Source organism: Physcomitrium patens, chromosome 22 (assembly GCF_059467195.1).
Source record: "Physcomitrium patens ecotype Gransden chromosome 22, ASM5946719v1, whole genome shotgun sequence".
In the NCBI taxonomy this organism is placed as follows: Eukaryota; Viridiplantae; Streptophyta; class Bryopsida; order Funariales; family Funariaceae; genus Physcomitrium; species Physcomitrium patens.
Window position 1 is genome coordinate 3,701,049 of NC_143431.1, and position 19,742 is coordinate 3,720,790.

The 19,742-nt window shown below is 36.1% G+C and overlaps 1 long non-coding RNA gene across 1 annotated transcript; it reads left to right on the forward strand.

Moving 5' to 3' along the window:
* Positions 1-225: 225 nt before the first annotated feature.
* Positions 226-4,006, forward strand: LOC149986610 (uncharacterized). Its single transcript, XR_016500130.1, has 2 exons — positions 226-2,561; positions 3,073-4,006. It is a non-coding gene; the product is annotated as an uncharacterized LOC149986610 (long non-coding RNA).
* The last annotated feature ends 15,736 nt before the right edge of the window (positions 4,007-19,742 follow it).

Below are 19,742 nucleotides of genomic sequence, written 5' to 3' on the forward strand. Positions count from 1 at the left end.
AAGAAGGATCAACTTTTGCTATTTATGCTGCACCTATTTCTGAAAGCGTAAAGACTTCAAGTGGCATTCCAAGTCAATATCAGGATTATCAAGACGTTTTTGAGAAAAAGAATGCAGATATTCTTCCTGAGCATCGCCCATACGATTGTTCAATCGATCTCAAGGAAGGAACTCAGCCACCATTTGGACCAATTTACAGTTTATTGCAAGATGAGTTGGCTGAACTCAAGACATATATTAACGAGAATTTAGCGAAGAATTTCATACGCCATTCAAAATCTCCAGAAGGAGCTCCAATTTTATTCGTAAAGAAAAAAGATGGATCTTTACGAATATGTGTTGACTATCGAGGACTCAACAAGATCACAATCAAGAACAGGTATCCATTACCATTGATATCAGGACTCCTTGACCAGTTAAATCAAGCTAAGATCTATACAAAAATAGATCTAAGAGGAGCATATAATCTAGTACGGATCAAAGAAGGAGATGAATAGAAGACTGCGTTTCGAACCAGGTACGGACACTTTGAATACAATGTCATGCCTTTTGGACTCACGAATGCATCAGCTGCTTTTCAACATCTCATGAATGATGTATTTCGTGAATTCTTAGACAATTTTGTCGTCTGCTACCTAGACGATATCCTGATTTATTCTAAGAATGTTGAAGAACATGAAATACATGTTCGTCAAGTATTACAAAAACTTAGAGATGCAGGATTGTACGCCAAGATAGAAAAGTGTGTATTTCATACTACTCAAGTTGACTTTTTAGGATACATCATTTCAAATGATGGTCTTATGATGGATTCTAAGAAAGTCCAAACAATCATGGATTGGAAGATTCCAAAAATTGTAAGAGATGTCCAATGTTTCTTGGGATTTGCCAATTACTATCGGATCTTCATCAAAGACTTCTCACGAGTTGCAGCTCCACTTACACACTTGACTAGTAAAGATAAATTCCAATGGAATCAAGAAGCGGAAGCAGCATTTGAAGCCTTGAAGACATCGTTTGTCTCTGCACCAATCTTATATCGTGTTGACTTTTCCAAGGTATTTTTTATGCAAACAGACGCATCGGATTTTGCCTTGGGTGCAGTTTTATCACAAATGGGAACAGATGACAAACTTCATCCGATAGCTTTTCATTCAAGAAAATTCTCAGCAGCTGAGATCAATTATGAGATCCACGATAAAGAACTTCTTGCAATCGTGGATTCTTTTCAAGAATGGCGTCATTATCTAGAAGGTGCTTCTAGTCCAGTCACTGTGTATACAGATCACAAGAACCTCGAGTATTTCATGTCAGCACGTGTGTTGAATCGTCGTCAAGCTCGTTGGAGTATGTCTTTGTCAAGATTCGACTTCATTATCACTTATCGGCCAAGAAAACAACAAGGTTTGTCTGATGCCCTATCTAGACGTTCTTATTTTGCACCAAAAGAAGGAGATGTAGCTTTTGAGTAACAAAGAACGGTCCTCTTGAAACCGGAGCAATTTCATCTACGAGCAGTGAAATCAACACTGACTGTTGATTCAACTTTTCTCAAGCAAATCCAGTCCAGTATGTCCTCAGACCCTCTTGTTCATGATATCGAGAATAATTCTTCCAAGTCTCATGATTCTTCTAAGTTCGAGTTCAAGAATAATCTATTATATTTTGAAGGACGCCTATATGTTCCAGAAGGAAAAGCACGTTTGCGTGTTCTTCAAGCACGTCATGACTTCCCAGCAGCATGTCACTTTGGATATAATAAGACTCTGGAACTCATATCAAGAGATTTTTGGTGGCCACAAATGTGGAAGTCACTCAAAGACTTTGTACAATCATGTGATATTTGTTCAAGATCAAAAATTCCTCGATATCGACCTTACGGACTTCTTCAGCCATTACCTATACCACAACAACCATGGTCTTCTGTTTCTATGGATTTCATCACAGATCTTCCAAACTCAAGATCTTATGATTCTATATTTGTGATAGTAGATCGTTTCACCAAGATGGCACATTTTATGCTATGTACAAAATCTATCACAGGTGAAGAAACAGCTAAGCTTTTCATTGATAATATCTATCGCTATCATGGATTACCTAAAGATATCATATCGGATAGGGGAACTCAATTTGTGTCGAGATTCTAGAGGACTCTTTTCAAGATTTTAAAAGTGGACATAAAGCTATCTTCAGCTTTCCATCCTCAAACTGATGGACAAACAGAGCGCGTAAACCAAGTCTTGGAACAGTATTTAAGGTGTACCATCAACTACCAACAAGATGATTGGACAATCCTTCTGCCATTGGCAGAGTTTGCTTATAATAATACAGTACATTCTTCCACGCAACAAACACCTTTCTTTGCCAATTATGGCTATCATCCACGACTTGATACTTTTGATTTTTCAAAAGTTGATAATCCTGCAGCAGAAGATATGGCAAATCGGTTGTCAGAGTTACATGCAATAATGAAGGCGCAGTTGAAGAAAGCTCAAGAACGACAAAAGATAAATGCAGATGTATATCGTAAAGAGCAACCACAACTCAACGTGGGTGATAAGGTATGGCTACTTCGTCGCAATATCAAGACCACTCGACCTTGTGACAAATTGGACTATCGTAGGCTTGGCCCCTTTTCTGTTTCTGAACAGATCAACCCAGTTGCATATCGGTTACATCTACCGGAGTCAATGAAGATCCATCCTGTATTCCACGTGTCTCTTCTTGAACCATATAAGACAGTGGATATACAAGGAAGAAGACAAATGCCACCGCCTCCTATAGAAGTAGATAATAATGAAGAATTTGAGGTAGAAGAGATATTAGACTCAAGGCAGCGCCAAAATAAGCTGGAATATCTTGTTCATCGGCGCGGATATGATATTAGTGAGCGCACATGGGAGCCATCTAGGAATCTAGCAAATGCATCAGCTAAAGTCAAAGTTTTTCATCAACGACATCCATCAAAACCAAGATGAAAACCTCTCTTATAAAAGAGACGAGATTGAGGCAAGATAACATTCAATTTCCTATCCTTGTTTGTAACTTCTTTGCATTTGTGATGCTAATTAGATGGAGAGCCAACAACCAGCGGATTCAACTCAAGAACCTTCGTTTGCTGACTTATCGGATGAGACATTGCGATTGTCACAACCTTCAAGATGACGCAACCGAGATGAAGATCCTCAAGAACGACATGTTCTTCCTCGAATAGATGGTGAGATACAACGCATTTGGTATCACGACCTTGGAAGAGATTCTCGATGTTTGGTGATATTATTGGAGATAGGAACGACTCCTGATGGTGTTTCAAATGTATTATTTGAAGGAAGTTATGAAGGCCTCAACAGTGATCAAATAACAGGGTGGTCTTCTCGCCCTGGAATGGGACACTATCGATGGCTAAGAGGACCCATCAACTATCTTCGAAGAGAACAAAGATCAGAGTATGTAGCAAATACAATTCGCCGCATATTAGATTTTCTCAATATATAATCACCGCTCCTCGTGGAACTCGTCCATAGAAGGGGGGGTAATGTCACGGACATACATATAATTACCTATATGAATAGATAAAAGTAGATAAAAGTAGGTTAATTGTATAATATCTTCTAGAGAAGCTTCTTAGAAGCTTCATAGACGCTGCTTTGACTTTATAGGAGTCTATAGTTGACTTTTAGGCTAGAAACTTGGTCAACAAGTTAGCCATGTGCCACACATGTTGGAAGCTTAAAGAACAAGCTAACTACGTGGTCCATCCATAGAAAACTTGCCTTGCAAGCAAAGGCATGTGGCTTAGAAAGTCAACATATATTGGAGGTCTTATAGAACATCGCCATGTGGCTTCTAGTTAGATAGTATATATAGAGGCAAGAGTGAAGCCCTCTTCACTCTTGTCAACTCCTTTCTTGCTTCTAGTCTAGTTTCAAGGGTCTCTAGTTTTCTTGTATTTTGGCAATAGCCATTCTAATTTCTTTCTTAATATACATATTTCTATTTTGTCCTATTTCTTTGAGAAAAGTCTCACTTACTCTTTAGCTTTCATCGAGTTCTTGTCCTTGACAATCATACTATTATCAATTGGATGAATAATTCTGTAATTAATGAAGTTAATACATTGGAACTAGAATTGGATAGTTCTAATTTATTGGATTATATGAGACATTATAAGCCAAACAAGAAAATCAAACCAGATGTTGTCAAGGAAATTGTATGCCAATCCCTCAACTTAGGCACTAATGAAATACTGAAGGTTATCAAAGTATACAATGAGATTAAAGATATCAAGTTAAAAAATTGTAAGGCTTTCTTCCTAAATCATAAATCTTCATTTACATGGTCATATGTGGATTTGAAAGACATTTTTGCTAAAGTTTGTAAGTATCAAATTATTTTGAAGGAGAATGCTATACCAATTCATCAAAGATAACATCAATTCAATCCAAAATATTCCCTTATGGTGAAAGAGGAATTAAAAATACTTTTTGATGTGCATTTTATTTATCTAATTCCATACAGTGACTAGGTTTCACCAATTGTAATGGTACCAAAGAAGAATGGAAAAATCCGAATCTGTCAAGATTTCTATAAATTAAATACAGCTACTACAAAGGATTTTTTTTTTTACCTTTTATGGATATTATCTTAGATGTGGTAGCCGGACATGAATGTTATTCTTTTTTGGATGGATTTTTGGATTACAATCAAGTTAAAATTGTAGAAGAAGAGTAATTAAAGACTACTTTTATTACAAAATGGAAGACCTTTGCTTATAAATTTATACCATTTGAATCATATAATGCTTCAGCCACGTTTCAAAGGATAATAATATAAGTTTTTTAGGATCATTTATAATATTTGATAGAGATATTTTTAGATTATTTTTGTATATTTAGTACAAAAGTCGATCATTTAGAATGTCTTGGTAAGTATTTAGATTGCTATCGCCATTATGGAATCTCATTGAATTTTAAAAAATATCAATTTAGAATACTATTTGATAAATTATTACGACATATTGTCTCACTAGTTGATATTGCTACTAACTTGGATAAAGTTACTGATATATTGGCTTTATCAAAGCCTGAAATAGTGTCAAGTGTTTGTAGTTTTGTCAACCATGTCAATTATTATCAATGATTTACTCATTCATTTGCAGTCATATGTCAGCCTTTAATTAATTTTTTAAAGAAACCCACGTCAGATAGGTCTAGTCTAATTTAGACTGAGGAATGTACAATTGTGCTTGAAGAATTGAAATAAAAATTGGTGTCTGTACCAGTACTAGTTACACCTTGTTGAACGAAACTATTTCATGTTTGTGTTGATGCATCCAAAGTTGCTATTGGATCCATGTTGAATCAAAAAGATAAAAAAGTTTTGGATCATCTAATATATTATGCTAATTGATAATTGGTTGCAACTAAACAAAATTATACTATGACTAAGCAGTGTCGTATGGCATAATTTGCTATCTAGAAATACACTGGATATCTAGCTATAGAAAGTTTAGCTTAAACCTTTATATGAATCTTGTGTTAGCCTCCCAAAACTCCTTTATTTTGCTTAAAACTCAAAATATAATAAAATCCCTTTAAAACATATTTTTTCCGCAAAGAATTTTTTTGTCCCAAACTTTAGAAAATCATAACTCTTGATCTAACCATTCAGTTTGTCTCAAATTTACATGATAGGTAGAATTCATCCTTAAATTTTATCACAAAAAAACCAACCATAAATTCACTTCCGATCTTCTGGCATCTAAAAAATCCTAGCAGATGTTCTAAGCCCTAATTTACAAGCACCTGAATACTATTTTCTTAATATCTCAAGAATCCAATATTCAAATGTCATAAAAATTATGCACAAAGTTTACTTACATAAAATTACACATTCTTTGAAATTTTGAGCCAAAACCTTGTCAAATTGCTTAAGATATAGTTCAAGAGACAACCGCTAGCAAATCGGGTTACTTACTACCCTTAGATTGCATGCACTGACTTCAAAATACAATAACTCCTTCACTTCAACTTAGAATCCAGTAAGCAGTATGTAAAAAGTGTAGCCGCTATCATATTACGTGCTTTCCTACTCGAGAACGCGTCGGGCGTCTGGCTGTAGAAGGTAGTATGGAGATTCGCCAATAGTCAAGCAGTCTATCAGTTTTTGACTGCTGGAATATAAACGACTGCAAGAATACACCGTAAATCTATACGGATGCCCTTCGACTGCTTATCAAAGTCCTTTTTGCCCAAACCGCTAGGTCTCTAGACGTTACAGAGAACCCCGAACAATCCAATCTGTTAATCTCCGATACCGCTTTGTACTTACGATCTTGTATCCACTGACTATCTTGTTAGATTAAGCCAATAAATTTCATGCACTTCGCATACTCAATCCTATAGACACTCTTTTAATTCTTCAATCATAGACGTAACTCAATTTCACAAAACAGTCAAGAGTAATCAAACCCACTTCATTAAAAAATCCCGATTCACCATTACAACACTGACTTCAGCAACGATTGCCTTAGTCTTCCCAAAACTCTATGAAGAAGAAAAACCCAATTCTCCGTCTTTTCTTCCCCGATCCAAAGCATGAAGCTTCTCTCCAATCCCCTTGATCTTCAAAAACCTCCAATGAAAACCGAACTAGTAACCTTGAAAAAAAAACTTGAAGCTAGCTCTTCGATCCAAAAAAACCCCCCCAAAAACTTCTTTTCCTCCTAACTTTATCCTTTGAATTTCTTCAATCTTCCATCTTGGATCCGGAATTGGCTCCCACCGTCAAAGCTTAGATCCAAAATTGGCTCCTGCCGTCAGAGCTTTCTCTTCCGTTTTTACCTTTAAGAGATCCATTTACCGAAAACAACGTTCCCTGAAACGGCACAGAGAATAGGACAGCTTGAAACAAAATCAAAACCCCGTACTCGGGTCCACATTGAGTCGCCCGACCAATTCAAGTCTCATATTGGATAAGATGCCCATAGTAAGACCTGGATTTTCCCGTAATTAGACTGCATTGGGTTGCCCGGCCAATTCAGGTCTCATATTGGATAAGATGCCCGTAGTAAGACCTGGATTTTCTCATAATTGGATCAAATTGGTCCTTCGCATCAGACTGGCTGAGGCCTGTAGTAAGACCTGGATTTTCTCGTAATTAGACTGCATTGGGTTGCCCGACCAATGCAGGTCTCATATTAGGTAAGATGCCCGTAGTAACTTGGATGTCCCCGTAATTGGATCAAATTGGTCTTTCGCGTCAGACTGGCTGAGGCCCGTAGTAAGACCTGGATTTTCCCGTAATTAGACTGCATTGGGTTGCCCGACCAATGCAGGTCTCATATTGGGTAAGATGCCCGTAGTAACCTAGATGTTCCCGTAATTGGATCAAATTGGTCCTTCGCATCAGACTGGCTGAGGCCCGTAGTAAGACCTGGATTTTCTCGTAATTAGACTGCATTGGATTGTCCGACCAATGTAAGTCTCATATTAGGTAAGAGGACTCGGATTGGATTCTTGAAATTGGATCCAATTGGCTCTTCGAACCAGACTCACCCGTCATGTGAATTGGTCCTTTCTCTTCCTGCTGACTCCCGTTATTGGAATCGAACGGAGCATTTCAATATGCCCCGGCTGACTGTAACGGGGTGACTGAACCTGCCACTCAGTATTTGCACTGGAGTTGGTCGTTGCTCCCAATATTCGAGGTAACTGAATATTAATAAAAGTCCCTTTTCTTTATATTTTCACGATATACTCGTGTTACAATACGACATCCACCCCCTCTGAACCTGTGCATCCTCCGGTATGCACCAATTTACCCAATTGCTGTTTCATTTAGAATATATCCTCTACGTCTTTGTCCAGTTCGTCTTCGTCACCTTCATTATCCAAATCACTTTCAATCTCTTACTGCGGAATCTCTATACCTTCATTGAGGTCTTCCATATTCATCTCCGCATGTCTTCATTTAAATATATTTACTCGCTTCTCTACAATTGGTATTTTCAATTTTGAACCATCTAACTCCCGTAATGAGAAAGTCACATTATCATGAACAATAGTTACCACATATGGTCCAAACCAACATTTTGAAAATTTTTGCAAAGTACTATGTTGATTATCCAGACTATTGTCATAAACAAGTACCCAGTCACCTTCTTCGATTGCTTTAGGTCTCAATCGATGTTGCTTATCGAATCGCGCCTTGTTTTGTAACCTTGCTCTTTTTAACCTTTCTAATGCTATCGGGACATCTTCCGTTCTTTGCTCCAATTATCGAATCCTAATAGCCAGAAGTTCTTCTCTTGTCAATCCATCTTCCCATGGTAGCATACTCCAAGTAAGTACCTTTTCTTCAATCGGCATAATTGATTTTCGACCTGTCATAAGTTCTACTGGCATATATCCTGTCACCGAATTATGTGTTGTTCGATCAGCCCATAATGCAAATGATAAAAGCCGTGGCCACTCTCTAACTTTCCCATTACAAGCTTTAACTAATGCTTTCACAATCGGTGGGTGACCGCGTTCGCTTTTTGCATTCTTTTTCGGATTATAAGCAGTAGTCAGTGATAGTTTAACTCCACATCTTTCAAAGAACTTACGAGCTTCTTGTGCATTTAATTCTCCACGATCTGCAGTGATTTTTCCTACACATCCGTAACGGCAAATGACATCTTCAAGCAAAAACCTACAAATCCCCTCTGTAGATTTTGTCCTCAATGCTCTTCCTTCTACTTGATTTGATAAATCTTCACGAGCTAAAACCAAATATGTCATCTGCCATAACCCAACCGACATAATAACCAAACCAACAACCCATTTAAAATGAATAGCCAGAGGATACGTAGGATGAAGACCATCTCGATGTCGGATATTAGAATATGATTGACAGATTTCACATGACTCTACAAATGAGAGTACATCTCGATACATATTTTTCCACCAATATCATTCCTTGAGTTTAGCAAAAGTAGCCCAAATTCCTCTATGCCCTGCCCATAAATTATCATGAAACTCCTTTAATAATTTTAGTTTTTCTTCCCTTTTGCCTATCACTCGTTGTGGCATCCCAATTCCTTTCTTCGGTCTCTTCCATAAGAATCCATCTCGAAATAAAAATCCATATGCTTTTTTTCTTATTTGTTTGAATTTTTCTGTAGACCAATTCCCCTGCCTAGTCAAGGTATTCAAGTAATGACCAATATCCAATAATTCTCCTTCATAAGATTCTTCAAGAAATAGCTTGTCTTCTCTGTTGAGATTTGATATTGAATAGAATTTCAATCCGACGTCATCAATGTCTTCAACCATTTCGTCTTCCCTCTCGTATCTTACTCGAGATAGCATGTCTGCTACTAAATTGTCCTTCCCAGTAATATGCTTAAATTCTGGATTTAGTGACTTAATATAAGCAATCCATCTCAACATTGCAATATCTGGCATGGAATAGTTAATAATCATTCCAAGCAATGGCAAGCAATCTGTTTCAATTACTACTATTGCCCGAATCAAATAGTCCTTTTCAGCTTTCATAGCCGAAACGACTCCCCAAAGTTCTCTTTTGACTTGCGAATATGCACATTGACGAATACTTAAAACTTTAGCCCCAAACCGAACTGCAAATCTACTCCCATTTGAATCATCTTGATCCACAGCCCATCCAATGGCAATTGGACTAGCATCCACAGTAAGAATCACTGATCTATTGCACTTATAATCAACCTTCCTCAATATTGGAGGTGACATCAATAATTTTTTCAATCTTTACATTGCCTGAATATGCCTTTCTTCCCATTTAAATCAGTAACCTTTGCGTAACAGTTCATATAATGGATCCGCTATGTGAGCAAAATGAGGGATCCAGATTCGATAAAATACACATGCACCCAAAAACCTGCGAACCTCTGTTAAAGAATCACAATCCTCTTTCATCCTTCCAATTGCATCAACTTTAGTCGGATCTGGTTTTCTTCCGTAAGATCCACATAAATGTCCAACAATCACAACCTCTCGTACTCCAAATACGGACTTCATATCCAATAATGTAAGATGAACTTCTCTAAGCCGAGTTAAAATCTTTTCACAATCTTGTATATGATCAACAACATATTTGCGACACCCCCTCATATCTAAAGTTTCATCCTTGTCTCCTTCTCTGCACCTTTTTATAGGAACATCATCCAGAAAAGGCATAGTCTTTTTTGGAATAAAATCTCTCAATACCTTATTCATCCCATTCATCATATGCGCAACTGAGTTGGTCGTGCCTTGAGGAAGAGTGCACATTCTAACCAATCCAAGTGGTGTCCTCATTGTTGTCATATCCCTACTTCCTTCAGCAAGTTGAAATTGATCATAACCTGAATACAAATCACCCATTGAATAGATCGCCCTTCCAGCAAATGCCTCAACAAATTCATCTACAATAGGTCCAATTTCTGCATTCTTGACAGTTATTGCATTCACCGGTTGCATATCTTGAATAAACCGTAGTGACTCATTCTTCTTAGGTACCGTAAACCATCGACTAAAATACGGCACAAACGAAGGTTCCAATATTTTCATCTTTATCTTTTCTTTTAATAGTTCAACCAATTTAGGTAAATGTGCCCTCGATACTAGAATCGGTCTTAGATTCCAAGGTACATGTGGTACAGTGAAGATAACCATAGGTGTTATAATATTTGGATCCACACACCCAATTTCATGAGATTCGAAGGCAAACGATCTACCTTGTTTAGCCAACATCTTTTTGAAGCAAGTAATTTCCTCCGGCAATAAAGAAACATTAGAATCAATCTTCAATTCTTCAAAAGTCTCTTTAGTAAACTGATGTCCAATACTCATTGGATCTCTTAAACTTGCTTCCTTTGATGCTTCTCCCATTTGTTCTTTAGAATCTTGTGGTAATGGTCCAACAACAAGCTTTACTTTCTTATCTGCTGTTTTATATCTCGTCTCTACAGTGACTTCTAGTGCTTGAAAAGATTCAAGTACGGTATAAACCTCTCTTGAATGAATCTCAACAATCTTATCATTATCCCCTAACCCAATAGATGTAATCAATTCCAATGAATATTCCAGTCCATTTTCTTCATAAACACCTAAAATCCTCTCATCATCTTGCAATGTACGTAACTTGCGTAAAAGTCCTTCAATATTATATAATCTTTTTCTTTCTTTTCTTTTAAAATCATCAACTTTCTTATACATAATATTTCCATTCTCCAATATACCAATAAAACTCGCATCAAAGGCACCTTCATCTCACGAGAGTACCTCCTCTTTTGTACCTCCATAATCTCGCTTTACAGTGGTACCTCCCCAAAATCCTTAAATCCTTCAACAATCTTTGGCAATGGTTTCTCCCTCAACCTATCTCGATTCCATTCATAGTTGGAAGGTACTGTTAGAAATTGTACAACTTTCCTCCCATCTTTGCTACGTACCCTTGCATAAGCAGAACCATTGTCAAGTACTTTTGTTTCCATCCGTGTTGCCGTAATATAAGGATGTCCTAAAATCAATGGATAAGACGTTGTATCTTGAACAAAGAAATGTTGCTTTGTCGCAACATCCCCAATCCGAATTTTGACATCTGGACAAGCTCTATATAATTAGCCCCGTGTGTTATTAGCTGCTCGAATTGCCCACCTATGTTCCATATCAATTGGCCATTTTTGCTTCTTATAAAGATCTTTAGACATGAGATTTATTTCAGAACCATGGTCGACTAAAGCAACAATTGGTTCTTCTATATCTCCTACTTTCACCAATACTTCAATAGTTGCCCTTGCCCAATGCTTTCAAGTATAATGGCTCAAAGTTTCCATTTCCTTGTCACTAGAATCTTCGAAATTTACTCGTTGATTATATCCATTCTTTTCATTTGTTGGTTGCTTGTAACCAATATCAACCTTTTCTTCATCTTTATATATTCTTGCATCAATAGCATGACTCATTCCAGTTTCGCCCATTAATTGCCTCTTTTATTTAATGCTGTCAATGATGACATCATGAAACTCCTTCTTTGCAATTTCTAAGACTTCTTTCAATGTGAATTCCACCTTAGCGTTTAATATACGTTCTTCCAACACCCCTTTCAAATTTGTTGCCGCTTCAATGTCAGAAAGTAGCTTATAAGCAATTGATTTGCCCTTATCTTTTGTCTCCTTTGTTTTTTCTCCCAATGATTCTGAGGTATCCTTTACAGGCAATTCTTGTGAAGCTGCCTCCGGAGCCTTGTCTCCTCGAATTTACCTCTTAGAAGAATTTCCTTCTCTATTATCATCAAAATTTCCTCATCTCTTTTCTTCCATTAAAGCTTCATGTTGGCTCTTAGCTATATATGCATGAACTGAAAGAGACTCAACAGGATCCTTCCAACCTGTTACACCTCGTATTGTAGCTGCAGTCCTCAATAACGCTTTTCGAGGGAATTTCCCTTCTTGCATTGTAGAAATGGCAGAAGTCCAAAACTCACTAGTTTCCGTACTTCCACCAATTTCATCATCTACTCTAGCACCATAACTTGCACTTTCTCTTACTGCTGTTTCATGCTCTTTTAGGTAATCTTCAACCAATACTCTCATTCCTCCCTTGCCAAAATTGGTTTGAAGAAGATCCTCTCTATTTTTCAATGCTATCTTCCCATCTTTCCAGCAAATAATTCCCTGCCGTATCATATTATTAAATTCATTGCAATCTTTTCTAGTGTGTGAAGCATCATCACACCAAATGCATCTTTGTACATATCCTTGTTTTGAAACATTCTTCGAATTGTTTGTTGAAGTATTCTCTTCAAGTCTTGCCAATTTGATTTAAAGATCTCGCATTCCTCGTATAATTTCTTCCATCCCCATATCTGCTTTCTTTGATAAGGATGTCGAAGGTTGAACTGTAGGCATTGTTGGTGGTGTTGTATGTACTGGAGCTTTGGGTGCTTGTACTGTTTTCTGAATATTGCTCCTATCCTTCCTCCTTTCTTTTTTTGTAAGCAACCCCACCGCATCTTCAACGTTCTTCCACTTCGTTGTCAATCCTTCATCTTCTTCTTTGTCTTCAAGAAGGAGTTCTAATTTTCCTTGCAATTCTCCATCAGTAGCTTGAAGAAATAGATCAACTTTGTTCGGCTCCAATGTCAATTTTTCTACCTTCGACAATTGAGAGTATTGCCTCTCAAATTCTCTTAGTAGCTCTGTTGCTAGCAAATTCTTATTGAGCCGTTCAATCCATTCCAAAAATAGCTTCTGAGTTACGCGATCAACATCTTTCAAGAAATATTCGTCTTTCAATGCATGTGAAAAAACCTCCCATGAATTCCTATAACGATCCGTAATTGATGTAATGTAGTCTCTTATCTCCGGTATCGTGGCAAGTCTAAATATAACAACCATTTTCTTCTCAAAAACCTGATTTAATTCCATTTCACGAACATAACATCTTAAATACCTTGAAATATTCCTTCCATCAAATTGATCAATTTTATTGACCACTGCTTGCAATGCTTTGGTTGCCAAAGCTTCCTTTCGATCATTGCTTTGTTGTTGCTGCATTGATAATGAGAAGGCTTGAAACATACTAGCAATAGACGGATCCATGTGCATACCTTGTCCTTTAGAAGAATCCCCACCAGAAACTTCTCCCAAAAATCCTTTAAAATTTTTATTTTCGTTTTCCATAAAATAAAGATAAAATCAACCGAAATCCAATACCTTCTACTTCAAGCTTTCACGTCAGGTTCACCACTTTTGTTATATTATGTACTTTCCTGCTCGAGAACGCGCCGGGCGTTTGGCTGTAGAAGGTAGTATGGAGATTCGCCAATAGTCAAGCAGTCTATCAGTTTTTGACTGCTGGAATATAAACGACTGCAAGAATACACCGTAAATCTATACGGATGCCCTTCGACTGCTTGTCGAAGTCCTTTTTGTCCCAACCGCTAGGTCTCTAGAAGTTACAGATAACCCCGAACAACCCAATTTGCTAATCCCCGATACCGCTTTGTACTTATGATCTTATATCCACTGACTGTCTTGTTAGATTAAGCCAATAAATTTCATGCACTTCGCATACTCAATCCTATAGACACTCTTTTAATTCTTCAATCATAGACGTAACTCAATTTCACAAAACAGTCAAGAGTAATCAAACCCACTTCATTAAAAAATCCCGATTCACCATTACAACACTGACTTCAGCAACGATTGCCTCAGTCTTCCCAAAACTCTATGAAGAAGAAAAACCCAATTCTCTGTCTTTCCTTCCCCGACCCAAAGCATGAAGCTCCTCTCCAATCTCCTTGATCTTCAAAAACCTCCGATGAAAACCAAACTAGTAACCTTGAAAAAAAAACTTGAAGCTAGCTCTTCGATCCAAAAAAACCCCCCCAAAAACTTCTTTTCCTCCTAACTTTATCCTTTGAATTTCTTCAATCTTTCGTCTTGGATCCGGAATTGGTTCCCACCGTTAGAGCTTAGATCCAAAATTGGCTCCCGCTGTCAGAGCTTTCTCTTCCGTTTTTACCTTTAAGAGATCCATTTACCAAAAACAACGTTCCCTGAAACGGCACAGAGAATAGGACAGCTTGAAACATTATCAAAACCCCGTACTCGGGTCTACATTGAGTCGCCCGACTAATTCAAGTCTCATATTGGGTAAGATGCCCATAGTAAGACCTGGATTTTCCCGTAATTAGACTGCATTGGGTTGCCCGACCAATGCAGGTCTCATATTGGGTAAGATGCCCGTAGTAAGACCTGGATTTTTCCATAATTGGATCAAATTGGTCCTTCACATCAGACTGGCTGAGGCCCGTAGTAAGACCTGGATTTTCCCGTAATTAGACTGCATTGGATTGCTCGACCAATGCAGGTCTCATATTGGGTAAGAGGACCCGGATTGGATTCTTGAAATTGGATCCAATTGGCTCTTCGAACGAGGCTCACCCGTCATGTGAATTGGTCCTTTCTCTTCCTGCTGACTCTCATTATTGGAATCGAATGGAGCATTTCAGTATGCCCCGGCTGATTGTAACGGGGTGACTAAACCTTGCCACTCAGTATTTGCACTAGAGTTGGTCATTGCTCCCAATATTCGAGGTAACTAAATATTAATAAAAGTCCCTTTTCTTTATATTTTCACGATATACTCGTGTTACAATACGACACCGCAAAAGTATTCTTTCCAATTACAGTCGCTGATCCTCAATTGCTATCTGTACGCGTGCGTTATGCCAAAAACACAGATAGTAGCTATCAAATCAACATCTTAACTTTGAGCGCTTGTATTTCTTTCATGTAAACTCCAAACTATACAAAACTTATACCAAAACCATAGCCAAAAACCTAAACTTGTTGACCCTAGACTTCAAAACTCAAATGGCTCCAAGAATCTAACCCTAATCCCTGATATGGCCTCGGGCAGCCTCTTCAAAGCCCATTGGTCATGATTTTTGACCAATAGGAATGGAGATTTTCATCATCCATCTCCATTCATCTATATTGGTGCCCTAATTACTCCCTTTGCTATCAAAACTCTTTTTCAATCTTTTTTTCTTGTAAGATTTACATAATTTATGCTCTAAACATCAAATAAAAGAATCAAAATAAGTTTTTAAATGTCACCAATGTCTAACAAAGGTGACTCTAAATATTTAGAAGTTACTATCAACTAAAATCAATCTTAAAAGCCACTATCAAAAGAAAATTAAAGTTATACAAATTCTATAGTAATCTTTCTAAACAACCTCTTAACAAAGTAATAATCAAATTATATTCTACAATCAACTAAAATCTACTAACATGACTCTCACCATGTTACTTAATAAATTATATATTAAGTACATAATTACATTATTTTTATATAGTAGCCAAATCACAACACGACAGCGGGAAGCTTTGGGAATGATTTATTTTCTTCAAAAATTTCAACATTATTTGCTTGGTTATGACTTCATATTTCATATCAATCACAATGCTCTTAAGTATATGGTTAATAAATCTCAATTGAATGGACACATTGCTTAATGGATGTTACTACTTCAAGAATTTAACTTTACTATCAATACCAGACCAAGAAAGAAATATGCCAATATGGACTACATGTCCCATTTATTCAATATATTGGATAATGAGCCTATCAATGATACCATATTTGATATGGAATTATTTGCTGTTGACGTGATTACATCCAAATATAGTGAATTAATTTAGTATTTGATATTTCAAATATTTCCATGTACTTATAGTGAAAAATTTAAGAAATGCTTGATTTTAAAAAGTACGATATATACAAAGATTGGTGACGCCTTGTATAAGCAAGGGTGGGATAGAATTTTATATAGTTGTATCTTTCAAAGTGAAGTGTGTATCATATTGGAAGGTTGCCATTTGGATAGTTGTGGTGGACATTCTCCCAATGATAGTATTGCTCATAAAGCTTTAATGGCTAGTTATTGGTGGCCAAGAATGTTTTCAGATGCACACCAATATGTCCAATATTATGATCCTTGTCAACAAATTGATCACCATACTAGAACTTCTGCCATGCCATTGGTACTAATTTTGGCACAAGCACTATTTGAAAAATGAGGTATTGATTTTGTAGGACCAATCGCTCGAGCCTCATATAATAGAAAATATATATATATATATATATTTTAGTAGCAATTGATTATGTTACAAAATATGCTGAGGTGATGGTAACAAAAACTAATAATGCTAATACAATAGCTATATTTTTATATGAGAACATTATCACTTGATTTGGATGTCCCAAAAAATTAATTAGTGATTGAGGCACCCATATTATTAATTCTACAATTATAGCCTTGATGGATAAATATGAGATCAAACATCAAAAATCAACCCCATATCATCTTCGGGCCAATGGATAGACTAAAAAGACCAACGATATTCTATCCAAAATTTTAACCAAGATATTGTCTAATGCGGGAACAGATTGAGATATTAAAATATTTGTTGCTGTGTGGACTTATTGTACTGCATATAAAGTGACTACCAATTCCACACTATTTCAATTGGTGTACAAGCAAGAGGCAATATTACCAATTGAATTAGAAGTTTAGAGTTTGAGAATTACGTTGAATGAATATCTTGGCGATAAAGAATCCTTCCAATTTTGGTTTGTAGAATTAAAAAAATTAGATGAAGTTAGGGCTATGGCTCTTCTAACTATGGAAGCTATACAGCATCAATGTAAGAGTTATTATAATAGTAAATTATATCGCAAAGCTTTTCTGCCCGATGATCTAGTACTTCTTTATGATAGCCAATTTAACAATTTTTTGTAGAAATTCCAAGTCTATTGGCATAGACCGTGTTGTGTAGTGGAAGGTTTTTCTAATAGTTCAATTCAATTGGAAGATTTAATGGATATTTAATTTGCCACACTTATCAATAAAAAAAAAATTACAACTTTATTATATGTAAACTTAAGACGTGTTTAAAAAAAAATTTAGAAGAAAGAGGATTTACATATTAATGATAGATTGCCTATACTCATAGATGTATGATGGATATTAAAGATGGCTAGTGATTGATTGTCGGTTCTAATATCGATTAGTCAAGAAGATCAAAAGTGAGATTCTAGTTAACAAGATTAGGGATGCTTGATCCATGCCTTGAATAAAAGGTTAGGAGCAAGGCACTTAGTGGAAGTTTTCTTCAGCATTTCAAATATTGTTGTTTGGGATGTAACTATTCGAGTGAAGGATTTACTTCAATAAGCAAGAAAGTAGTGTTAATACAAGTAAGGAATGAAAAGTAAGTATTTTATAATATCAATAGAAAGAATGAAGAGAGCTATGGACAGAGAAGAAAGATGCTATAATGTAAAATCTAAGAGCAATTTGAGGTCGCCATCCCTAATAGTTCTTATTAATATGGAACCAATGAAGTTGGAATTCTGTTAGAATATAAAAAAAGTAGAAAGTTTTTAGAAATGGACAGTTATATGAATTTTTGCGATGGTCTAATAACTTGCCACCAATTGATATAGAATTGTTTGAAGAATATATAACCAATTATGATCTAGAGGATGGTTTGAGTATTGTCAAAGAGAGCATTATTGGGATCGATGAGACTACCTTACAAAAGCTACTACACCTCCCAATTGGTGAGCTTGCAGTGGATGTTGAAATATCTAGCGATTTCAGACCGAGAAGCTATTTCAAAAGTAACATGTCGTCATTTGAGAAGAATCAAGGTTGGAAAATAGTGGAAGTACTTATACCAAAGCTTATGGAGTAGATGCATTTTATTCAAAAGCAGTTAGGTTAAAATCAATACACCACGTACATGTTCAAACAGCTATTTTTTGCTATGGTAGGAATGCTAGAAGGTATGATATTTAATTAGGTAGCTTTTGTAGCCACTAGAATCTATACAAAGATGAAAGCCAAGTAGAAAATGGAAAAAATTTCATCTTTGTTTTGCTCGAATTATGTGCACTCCGTGATTCCATATACGTTGAATCAAATACTGCCAATAAGGGAGAAAAATATGTCCTCTCTAGTGCCTCAATAAAGTGTTCAAAGTTTAACGACACTGTCAGCTAGTCCGGAGATTGTGGTCTACGAAATTGGAGAATCAAGTAATTTGTTGAGATGGGAGACTATACCAGAGATTACACCAAAGCTGATTCCAATTTGTTCGATGATTGAAATAAAAGCTGATGTTTCCATTTTAATAGACATAAACTAGTTAATATTTTTATATGATAGAACACCAGAAAGAGTGAATCTCAAGGATGTCATATTAATTAAAATTTTTCAATTATAGCTCATAGTGAGTAAACTGGATGGAGAAGAAAATTTCAGGCAACAATTGGAGGCAAGTAGGAAAGAAATATGGAAGCAAAGCTGTCGAATTAAGGAACATGATCAAATTATCTAAGAAAATATAAAATCCAAATTGTTATTAGAGCATAAATTCGAGAAGAAACAAGAAGCTTGAAAAAAAAAAAAAAAAAAAAAAAAAAAAATGCATTCAACATATCATAAAAGACCAAAGACAGGACCTAATCTAGATTGGTAGTACATCAATGTTGAAACGAGAAAAGATAAAGTGTCAATTAAAAATAGAACGAGAAAATATAGTATTATTGAAATAGGATAAGTGGACATTAGGTGATTAGTATCAAATTGAAACGGTAATATTATGGACAAAAATTAAAACCTTGAAGGTTGTAGTGACAAAATTGGAAGGTGATTTAGCGAATATTGGTCAATTACAGATGTCTACTCCATCCATTTCAACAATTGATGAATTAAAGGAGAAGGTGAAGCAAAAATAGTACCATTTGGAAGCAAAAGATGTTAAGATTTTATAGTTGGAGGCTCAAGTTCGTGGATTGAAAGCGTATAATAAGGACTTATCAATCCAATTGAGGAGAGAACTCATGAAATTATCAAAAGAGGATGAAGACTTACGATTAGAATTGGAATCAGTGGAACCACCTATAAAGAATGTTGGAATTGATCAATCCAATAAGCGAGAGGGTTGGAAACTTTGTAAGGATTTTGTTGAAAAAATTATTTTTACCAATTTCATGTTTGCAAGGATGTTGCACAGTTAGAAGTAAGGCTATGTAGAATGGATAGGATATTTTTTATTTTACAATACATAATATGTAGGATTAAGAGATGCTATTAAATTAATGAATGGATAGTTTAGAAGGTCAGATGGATGATGTAGTTAAAAAAAGTTGTTATCA